Source organism: Vicugna pacos, unplaced genomic scaffold (assembly GCF_048564905.1).
Source record: "Vicugna pacos unplaced genomic scaffold, VicPac4 scaffold_180, whole genome shotgun sequence".
In the NCBI taxonomy this organism is placed as follows: domain Eukaryota; kingdom Metazoa; phylum Chordata; class Mammalia; order Artiodactyla; family Camelidae; genus Vicugna; species Vicugna pacos.
Genome location: NW_027328859.1, coordinates 27,770 through 39,004, shown reverse-complemented (window position 1 = coordinate 39,004; position 11,235 = coordinate 27,770). Strand labels below are relative to the sequence as shown.

The 11,235-nt window shown below is 50.5% G+C and overlaps 1 long non-coding RNA gene across 1 annotated transcript; it reads left to right on the top strand.

Moving 5' to 3' along the window:
* The first annotated feature begins 289 nt into the window (after window positions 1-289).
* LOC140695182 (uncharacterized) lies at window positions 290-8,782 on the top strand. Its single transcript, XR_012070887.1, has 3 exons — window positions 290-379; window positions 1,211-1,316; window positions 8,267-8,782. It is a non-coding gene; the product is annotated as an uncharacterized lncRNA (long non-coding RNA).
* Window positions 8,783-11,235: the final 2,453 nt, after the last annotated feature.

The following is an 11,235-nucleotide window of genomic DNA, read 5'->3' as shown; positions in this document are numbered from 1 at the left end:
TAACCTCTTTCAGCTTCTTCCCTTGTCCATAGAAACTGGGCGCTGACACTTAACCTGCCTGGGATTTGGGGAAATGAAACCATATATGCCCAGCTGACATGAGCTCAATACCTAGGCTCCAGGCAGAGCCGTTGACCCTGTGACCCGTGTTAGGGACACAGTAGTGCGGAGGGAGGGAAGCATGCCAGGGGCCCTGGGAGTCCACTCCGCCCTCTGCCTGGGGTAGGCGGTGGGGTAGTGCTGGTGGAGCTGGTGCCGCTCCCATCCTTTTTCTTGTCTTTACAGCCCAAAGGCACAGACTTCATTTCATAGTTGGATGTGCTCTGCTCAGAGGAGTCGTAGTGAATGAAGTGAATCATCACTGTTGAGTCTGTAGCAGGTACAGCCAGCTGTGGGTGCACTCTCTCCACTCGATCTGATAGGAGCTGGCCGTTTCCTCCAGGGGTTGACGGCCCCTGGCGGGGACATCTAAGGAGTAGCCCGAAGGCACTTAGAGGGTCCCCCATACTGAAGAGGCAGCTGAGCCTTGTCTCTTTGATGACCACAGGGACCAGGACATCACACCCCTTGCAGGGGAGGAGGATACAGCTCAAATGGTAGAGCATGTGCTTAGCGTTGCACGAGGTCCTGAGTTCAATCCCCAGTGCCTCCTCTAAAAATAAATAAACCTAATTACCTCTCCCTGTCCAAAAACAGAAAAACAAAAAACCCTTGCAAAGGGACAAGCATTTAATATATTGTCCTAACAGAATACTCAGACTATCAGCTATAGTGGAGAATAATGACAGTCCCATGGGTAGGGCAGTTGAAGGCCTGTTCCATTTACAGGGTCACAGACACCATAAAGTTACAGACTTTTCCCCAGATTTGGGCTGATTCTCTCCTCACTGTGAAGCAGGTGGTCTCCCTGGATCCCTTTATGCAGTTTTTTTTTTTAAAAACTGCAGCCCAGTTCCAAACTCCATATTCAGATGCAACAGTGGGCCCACATAAAATGAGAGGAGAGCTTTGCTGTCTGTATCTGCCTGTTCTTAGCAAGGAAGCCTTTCCCAGAAACACTCGGCCATCAGATTGCATTTCAAACCAGCTCATTGTGAACCGGAGTAGAACGCGTGTCCATCTGGGAAACGAATGATGAAATCTCCATCACGTTCCGTTCGGTAAGAGTATAAATCTGTTAACTGTGACTTTTCCTCCACGGCCTCCCCAGGTAAAACGGACATTCTCTACCTAACCGGACAGTGGAACCCAAGAAGGAACCACGCAGATGAGGAGGAAGGAAGGGCATGCCAGATGGAGGGAAGACCACGTGCGAGGTTGTGAAATCTGCAGCTGGGCGTGGGGTGGCTGGGGGAGGGAGGGCGAGTGTGAACACCCCGGCCACATGATGAGCACAGAGATTCTGGGTGGCGGGAGTATCAAGTAGGAGTTGGAGCAGAAGGAGGGAGTCTGGTGAAGATCAGGCCTTTGGGGACAGGCAAGGCTTGCTGTGCCCAGTCTGGGAGGCTGCAAGTCTTCCTAAGAGCAGCAGGCAGCCCCCACCGAGTTTTGAGCAGGGGTGGCCTCCCCAGGTTGGGGCTTAAGACAGGTTCCTCACGCTGTGGGCTAGAGAATGGGCGACAAAGGATCCGGGTTGCTGGTGCTCCCCTAGGAGGGAGAGGAGGGTCAGCTGGACCAGGGCATTCACTGTTGTGACAGAGAGAAGTGTCAAGATCTTCCATAGGAAGACCTAGGAGGCAGAAAGGAGGGGCTCCGTGATTGAGCAGCTGGTGAGACAGAGGCAGTGATCAAGGATGGCTTTAAGGATCTCTAGCCTAAGCAGCTGGGGAGAAGGCTGCCTTTCACTGACTTAGGCAACAACAGTAGAGGAGGTGCAGATGAGGGGAGGGAGCAGTTGGGGGGAATGAGTTACTTTGGACATGGTGAGAATTTCTTTCTGTGGGACTGAACCGCATATTACCTGAATGACCTAGAGGACCTGACCTATCCTCTCTGTGCCCAAAACACCTCCTCAGTGATGGGGGAATGATACCGATCGTTAAGGAAAATGACTACTTTCTGTTTCATTTCTTTAGTCTAGGAGAATGTTCTCCTTTCCCACAGCAGAGTGCCGTTTAACTGTCAGGCACTCCCTCGGCAAAAGCAGACTTCTCCACTTCTCCACGTGACTGCCTGCTTTTACGTATCTGCTTTGTGTCTTTTCACCTTGCTGCGTGTATCGCCAACGCTAAAGGAACCATAAGTAAATTCAAATAGCAAGTGCTTATTATCACACGCATGCGGTATGGCAATCCATCAGCGTGGCTACCAGAGAAACAGCCCCCTTCAGACCCCCCAGGCTCGCTCCTGTAGCCCCTCACTCCCTGCAGGGTGTAGGCATCGGGCCCTGGGGAGCAAGGTTTTCTAACACTTCTCTTCCTTGTGAAGTCATCTCTGGTGTCCCAGAGGTTGTCCAGCACTTGATGAGTGCAGTCTCCCTGCGGGCCTGTCATGCGACTGGGGAAGGCTGTATTTCAGGAGGGGATTGGGGTGGATATGTGTTTCTGGAAACCATCAGTGTAGCTGCCTAGCAGGGAGGGGATGAGGGCACAGATTCCTAGATTTGAATCAAGGCCCCACCGCTCACTCCATCTGTGACTCTGGGCAGGTTACTTAACCTCTCTGCAGCTCAGTTTCCTCAAGTGTAAGATGCGAATGATGATCCTATTCTGGGTGAATGACTCATTTTTGCCTCCTTCATTTAGATCATGAAAATACTGCCTTTTTATACCTAGAAAGGGCTGCTCAAGTGTCAACAGGTTGGGGGGGAAAGGCGGGCCAGTGTGGCAGGTGGCAAAAGAATTCACCAAAGACAAAGAAAAGTTTCCAAGACAAGGAAAGTTTAATAGATTCACTGCTGTAACAACAGTGCGCCACACAGATGAGAGGTGCCTTGGGGAGCGCCCAGGGTGAACGTGCAGGATCTTTTATTGGGGGCAAGGGGCTGTGAACACAAGGGGTAGAGGGCTGTACGATCAGTTCGTGCACAGGTACCCGACTGGTTGTCAGTGAGGTGAGACTTGCCATGGGCAAATCTGAATAACGGGATTTAGGCCTCTGCAGTGAGGCCTGTCCAGCTAGGGTACTGGGAGATGAGCCATTTCCTGGCAGCCGTTAGTTTTGTCAGGGCAAACACGCATCAAGGAAGATGTTTTTATCTTATGCAAGTGCAGGTACGCAGAGGGTCCTGAAGTGGGGAGTGGGGGTTAAGGATGCCAGTCAGCTCCAGGCATTCAGAGAGCCCAGGAGTGAGGGTGTTTTATGGTCTTCAGTGTGACTTTAGAGAGCTCCAGCCAGCTCCGCATAGTCATCTAGGTCCAAAAGGGAATCTCTGCTCATAGACTCCCCTGCTTGGACAGGCGTGAATGATGCCTGGCTCATTTTTACAACGCTAACGAGGTTGAACTTCACCCGAGCCCTGAAAAAGCCACAGTAAAGAAACGTCTGTTGATGTGTTCCCGAAATGGCTGACCGCAAAGGACCACCCTTCTCCTCATGATTTAGATAAGGCTTCCCAACAGTCAGGCGGGTGACTCCTGAGCTTACCAGCTGTGGGGCAAGGACTTTCTCCTTTTCCTGAAAGGTTGGACACAGACCCTGCAGCTCCCTGTTTTTTGTCTCATGAACGGTAAGTGACAGGAAAAGTCAGTCCTCCTGAGACTAGCCAGACACAAAGATAAACGTGTCCTGTTCAGCTGAGTGAGACTTCCCCTGACGCGTCCCCACCTACAGATGCCCCCGGTGTACCTTGTCTGCTGCTCCCGGTGCAGTACAAGGCAAAACCGCCCCGCTGCCACCGTCCGCTGTTCAGATCTGGGGTGCTCTCTGGATTGCACCAGGAACTATAGTCAGCCTCTTTATTGGTTTGTTTTTTGTCTTTTGTCTTTCCGAGTGTGATGTGCAAAATGACTGTCAGGAAAAAGTCCAGTAAAGTACCTGCTGCTCACGTGGGCAGGCAGTAACACGCAAATGGCCAGGCAGGCAGGGAGGAGCCTCTCTTTTCCATCCCTGTACCCCGCGCCCATGTGCACCTTCTTTGACGGTCACTTCGGCCACCCGGAAACTCCCTGTGACTCCAGAAGGGATCCTGTCTTCCAGTCCTGAGGTTCTGGGAGCCGCGCCCTGGTGCAAGGCCTTGAGGGGAAGGCTTCTTGGAGAGGATTCCAACCCAACACCTGCAACCCAGCTACCCCTGCCCCTGGGGAGTAAGCCACTCCCCGTCAGGCCCCTCCAGGCTTCCTTGCTGTCCACTGCAGCCCAGGGGCTGCCAGAGAAGAACCTGCCTCTGCAGGAGGTGTCTATTCCTGTGACAAGGGGTGCAGGCCCGCAGGCTCCTCCTACCCTGAGGCCTGGAGGGGATGGCGGGGTGGGGGTGAGGGGGTGGGGAACCTCTCTAGGACCCCGGAGGACACTCCTCTCAGTGGTCTTGGCCCTTCTATTCCCGGAAACTACACTTTACTGCCTAGGCTAAGGATGGGAGGCCGTGAACTGGCGGAGGGATGTCAGGAACCTGAACCTGAGAAAGAACGTTCCAGGGACAGAGAGACACCAATGCACACACTGAGAGAGAGAGGTCTCCCTAGGACGGGGCAAGTGTGCCTTAGTGTCACAGGACCAAAATCCTCCGGTCAGGGGGGATCCGTGCTGCACTCTAGCTGAGAGCCGCTGTTATTCTCTTCAGCATCAGAATTGTTCTCTGACAGTCTGTGTACAGTGTATCTCTCGGTTAGGGGTTCCCATTTTTAAGCCGAGAGTGATGATATTGAAACTTCCTGTGGACCTTGGTCGACCCCCAAGATAACTGGACTAGAATCAGTGTTCAGCGGGTTCAAAAATAGCCTGTTTCCTTGGCACCCCCTCCCTCCCCACCTCATCTCCCACCTCAGGACTTTAGACGACGTAATTGAAGTGTTTTCAAGGAAAACTGTTTCCTGTATTGAAATTGCACGAGAAATTCTTTCTAGAGAACGTGTGAGGGAGAGGTCTTGCTGTGTCGTAGGAATAGACTTGCTTGTAAGAGGCTCCGCGGTTCCTGCTCTGGTGTGCAGTTATTTTGACAACTTGTATCACGTAGCCGGACAGCAGCAGTGAAGAATAATTAGAAAAGGAAGGCATGTTTGCTTGTCCAGTTTGCAGGAGTACAGCCGGCCCTAGAAAGCAGACATCGGCTGTGATCAGACATTTGGGTTCATGATTAGTTAGTTAGGGGTTTCCATTTGCATTTCCAATAAGACTTGCTTACATGGACATACCCCTATTGGATGTATTAGATATGTGTTTTGGGGGTGGATGTGTTGCTAATCTTTTTTTTTTTCAAAAATAGAGAAGGAAGGGCTTTGCTTGCCTGAGTCTCTTAGGGCACCAGCAATAGAGAAAGAGGATTAAAAGAAAGGGTTTCCACAATTTAAGGAGCACGGCGTCAACAACTCCCTACCAAAGGGGCCGTGTCTCCTACCTAGAAGGCCTTGTCACTCAGTGACATGTTTTATGAATGGTTGTTTTAGGGAAGCAACGGTTCTACTGTTTTTAGTTGGATATTGGCTGCACTTAAAACTGTACTTGAGATTGCGTGAAACACATAAGTAAAACTGGAGACTGCAGAGATCCATTTCGTGTACCCAGCACGTGGGTGCAATACTAACTCAAGGTAAATGTTCAGTTTGGGCAGGGCCCATGTGCATGGCAAGGAAGAGCTCTGTTTATACAGCGGAGAGGTCTGATGTGCTAAAAGGTAATCTATACTTTGGTCAGCAGATTATTTATGAATTTAAGGAGGAAGGCAAGCCAAGGTCATGTATGAGGTGATGAATGCAGATAAAAAGGGGTGACAACAAGGAGGGAGGGAGTAGCTCAAGAGCTAGAGCGCCTGCTTAGCATATTCAAGGTCCTGGGTTCAATCCACAGTATCCCCTCGGAAACCAAATATGCAAACTTAAATACTTCCCCCGCCCCCGGACAATAGATGAAACAATTCTTTTTAAAGTGTGACAACATTAAGAGGGAGAGATTGTTCATATGTGGAATCTAAAAAACAAAAACAAAGCATAAATACAGGACAGAAATAGACTCATGGACAGAGAATACAGACTTGTGGTTCCGGGGGGTGGGTAGAGGGTGGGAAGGGATAGACTGGGATTTCAAAATTGTAGAATAGATAAACAAGATTACACTGTATAGCACAGGGAAATATACACAAAATGTTATGATAAATCACAGAGAAAAAAATGTGACAATGAGTGTGTATATGTCCATGAATGACTGAAAAATTGTGCTGAACATGCTGAACACTGGAATTTGACACAACACTGTAAAATGATTATGAATCAATAAAAAAATGTAAAAAAAAAAAAAGAAGAAGAGGGAGAGATTGGTGTAATGAATAGTGCAGAGAACTTTGTGTTTTAGCAGACGTATGCAAAAAATGGTCACCACCACCACCTAGCTGTGTCACCTTGAGTGACTTGCTTACCCTCTCTGATCCTCAGTTATCTCATCTGCTAATGGGGACAATAATACTAGATAGTATTCCAGCCCCAGGCGAAGCTGTTCCTGACCAGCTGCGCTCCGGGCTCTGCTCTGTGTCCCAGCATCCCCTGGCTCACGCCCGCCACAACTCTCCTGACGCTTGTGTCACCACTGTCTTCAGGAGGGCTCCCTGCCCACTGGACTGCGAACTCTCTGAGGACCTTTTTCCTGCAGGGAACATTCCTGTGTGCACAAAGTCTGCCAAAGCCCAGGTCCTGGAGCCTGGTGCCCCGCAGGCGCTCAGAACCCGATAAATCCTGTGAGTGACGATGGGGCGAGGTGCTCGCACAGAGTAGCGTATCTGCCGTGATGCCACCAATATGTTTGTTGGAAACAAAATATTGGAAATGAGTGGCTAGAACACATCTCTCGGCTTCAATTTCTGTTGATCCAGGCGGGTGGTTTCCTTTGTCTCCACACTGTGAAGAAGCTTCTCGTACCAGTGCAACAGCCCCTGGCCCCCCTTAGCAGAGCACACGGCTGTTATAGCAGCTGTTTCTCAACGGAAAACGTGTATTGTCAGTGAGCAGACACCGAAAAGCCTCTGCTTAAATTTCTGTTCCTTCAAGAACAGAGGTGAGGGACATCGGGACTTCTCTCCTAGTCTTTCCTGCCTGGAATCTCTGCATCGTTCCTGGGCGTTCCATGGCCGGGGAGACGGTGGGTGGCTGTCCTTAACTCCTGTGTAACGGCTCCCGTGATGCATGTGGTTACTCTCACACCCTGATGTCTGTCTCTTCTCCCTACCTTGTTATTGGTGAGATATGCGGTGTCTCTGTAGCGTGAATGCCTTGTTGGTGTCCATGTGCTTCCGTGCCATGTTATTGGCTGGCTGCCCCCGGGAAGAGCACCGGGTCTGGTGGAATGCATGCGTGCTAGACTGAGGCCCTGCTTTGAGGATCTGAGGCCACACTCAGTGTGGAGAAGTGAATGCAGACCTGGAACTCTGGGAATCACGACTGTATTGTATTTTTTGTGTCGGCTACTGTGACCTGATGAGCTACGTGTAGGTAAATGCTCTCCTGCTCCCAAACATTGAGTATTGCCCCTTGAAAGAAGTTCTGACGGGTTGCATCATTATCCACAGCAAGTAAATATACGTATAGAAGGAAACTAGCTTCAGAATTCAGGTTTGTTCATCCAGATTGTTTTGTTCTCTGTCAGCTCTGAGATCGGTACCTGTAAATCCCAGAGCAGCAGGTCTGAGTTAATCATGAGGTGCTCTCACTGTGCAGATATGGAACGGGAGGGCAGGGGGCTCCAGAGAACACAATTCAGCAGTCAGTTTGTGGCCCTGCAGCAGGACCAGCCTTCATATCATCCAGATGGAGAGGACGGAGGGAGTCCTCCGGCCCGCGGAGTCTTGGAAGCAGGGCCCGCTGTCCACAGCAGGTGGTCCTGCAGGAGCTGCTGGGGGCCGTGGCTTAGGGGCTCCACGGGACTGTCCTCGGCGCCTGGCGACCCTGAGTCAGAGCGTGTGCGTAGCCGTTTCCTGCCTGCTGTGTGAGAACCAGAGAGCTCGTCACTGAGTTATTCAAGGGTCGTCTTGGGAGTTAGACATGTGCCCCGTCATGTCAGGAGGCAGGAATAATGAAATCGACTTGCTTCCCACACTCAGAGGCCAAGGATGTGTACCTGGCAAGTGCCCACGCAGTTCTTCTGACCTGAAAATAAGTTCTACTCTCTGTCACTGTGCTTCTAGGTATCCCCAGAGCTGTATTACTGCTGAAACCTAGGAGACTTTCCCTGACTGAAGTGGCTGAAGACAGGTACCTGTATTGGACTCTGAACTTGTGATCTCATCAGAGAGCTTGGGAGCTCAAGTGACCGGCCAGGCTTTCCTCCCAGCTCGAGGGGAGGAGGTAAGGCAAGTAGGGCTTTTCTTCCAGAACCTCCAAGGCCTGAATTCAGATGGTCATTTGGGGTGTGTTTAGCAGGGGTAACGTGGCATTTCCCTTTCATTGGTCCTGATCATAGTAGGTATCAGGCAATATTCTGTCATTTGTACATATCACCTTCTTTAATCCCCTCCTGCCGGCCCATCACTTAGCAAGATTTCAATCCCACCTGATGACGTGGGAAAGCAGAGAACAGAGATGTAAGGAGACTTGCTCAAGGTCACACGGGCCATGAGTGGAGGAGTGACACACGACCTAGGCATCCTGGACTCAGAGCCTACACGCTTTCTTTTTTTTTTTTTTAATTAAAATTGACCTACGATAGTATATTCGTTTCAGTTGCACAACAAAGTGATGTGATATGTTTATACGTTAGGAAATGAATACCACGATAAGTTCGGTTACCATCTTGTCACCATGCAGACTTCTTGCAGTATTATTGACTATTTTCCGTGTGTGTACGTTACACCCCCGGGGCTTGTTTGTCGTACAACTGGAAGTTTGTACCTCTTAATCCCTTTCCCCTATTTATTTCTCTCCTCCTCCCACCCTCTTCCCCTCTGCCGACGACCAGGCTGCTTGCTGTATCTCTGGGTCTGTTTCTGTGTCCGCTTCTTTTCTTTCTAGGTTCCGCGTATAAGTGAAATCATACTGCATTTGTCTTTGATTTTTTCCAATTAGCGTAACGCCCTCTTGATCCCTCAATCTTGTCGCAAACGGCGAGATTTCATTCTCCTCTAAGGCTGAGTAGTGTTCCGTTGTATGTCTACACCACTCCTTTATGCATTCATCTGTCGACGGGGACCTAGGTTGCTTCTGTACCTTGGTTATGGTAAATAACGCTGCAGTGAACATTGGGGGGCATGCATCTTTCCTGATTTGTGTGCTGCTTTCCTTCAGACAAAAGCCCAGGACTGGAACTGCTGCTTCATGTGATAGTTCTAGTTTTAAGTTTTTGAGGAAACCCCATACTGTTTTCAGAGTTATCTCTGCACCATTGTTTGAAGAGACTGTCTTTTCCCTACTGTATATTCTCGGCTCCTTTGTTGTAGATCAGTTGACCACATAAGTGCAGACCGATTTGTCAGAGCCCACAGCGTTAGCCGTCACCAACTGTAACCTCCGTACCGGCTGGGGTGACATGCAACGAGCCGGTGACATCGCTGTGTGTTCAGAGCTGGTGGCACCAAGTCTGGGTGAGGTACATCATCAGCCCTGCCCACAGTGCACTGGGGCGGGGATGACCCTCCCCGCCTGGCACGGGTTCTCCCGGTTGGTGACGTGGTGGGCTCCCTGCAACAGCCAACCCGGGGCAATCCTGCCAACCACAGCTAACCCTTCAGCCAGTCGTGAAGGTTCCACTGTATCCTTGACACCCCCTACTCTGTGCTAGGCTGGCCGTTGAGGTGGGAACGTGAGGAGGAGTTGCAGAACCAGTCCCTGCCCTCGGGAGTCGAGTCTTTAATCAGAGAGAGATGTGACACCCGTAGATGTGGTGGAGAGCATGTCATCGAGCCCCTGTGAGGCTGGGTTGCCAGCAGACGAGACGAGTGAGAGGATCAGGGTGGGAGGAAGTGGACAACACCAGGGTAGGGGGGTTATTTGCGGAGGCCGGTCCTAACTGCAGGATTCCCCACGGCCTACAGGAGGGCGCAGGGAGAATGCGTGGGCAGGTGTCTGAGGGACTCAGCGCATCCGCACCTCAAGGTCTTTGTCCCCATGCCCGTGTGTGAGGTGTAGGAGATCTGAGGGTCACGTCTGAGGCAGCACGCTATCCCAATTTACAGAGTAGGAGCCGGAATCCAGTGAGGTCCAGAGACGTGCCCCGTGTCAAATTCTAGGCCAGAGACCGAGCCACAGGCACCGAGAGACAAGAAATATTGGTATGGAGTCAGCGTAAAGTACAAGGGCCAAATAGCAAATCTGAATGTACCTGTAGCAAGAAAAGAGATCCAATCATTCAACTCAAAACCTCCCCACAAAAGGAAGCCCTGGCTTTGTCGGTGAGCTCTGTCAAATGGTTAAGGAAGAAACAATACGCTTCCTCCACAGACTCTTCCAGACTAGAGGAGGGACCGTTTCCTAACTCGTCCTAGAACAACGTTACCCTGCTGCCAATACCAGAAGTGACATCACAAAGAAAGAACAGACCAGTATTGGTCATGGATAGCGAGACATAAATCCTCAACGAAAGGTTAGCAAACCAAATCCAGCAACATTCACAAAGGGCTATGCAATATAATCAGTCGAGCTCTATCCCAGGATTGCAATATTGGTTTAACGTTCAACTTCCGTTAAGGTAACCACCACCTTGATGTAAGAAAGGACGGAAACCACCTGTCATCTAGAAAGACAACGAAGAAGCATTGGACAAAATTCAAGAGCTGCTGATGATAAAGATGCTCAGCCAACTCGAGATAGGAGGGAGCAGCCTCATTCTGATGAAGGTCACTCCCGGGAAATATCCAGCTCCCGTCACGTCATATTTCAGAGGGTGAGAATGAAGGCTGTCCCCTGGGGCTCCAGACCAAGACAGGGATGCCTGCTCCAGCCATGGGTGTCCAGCACGGACTGAAAGTCCTAGGCTGTGCGTCATGCAGGGCAAGAAATGAAATATGGAGACACTGGAAATGAAACCTGTGTCCACGCAAGTACCCGTACTTTGGTGTTCACGGCAGCATTATTCGTAATCTCAGAAAAGTGGGAACGGTCTAAAAGTCTGTCAGCTGGTGACGGATAAACAGGGGGTGCAATACTCATACGGCAGAATGCC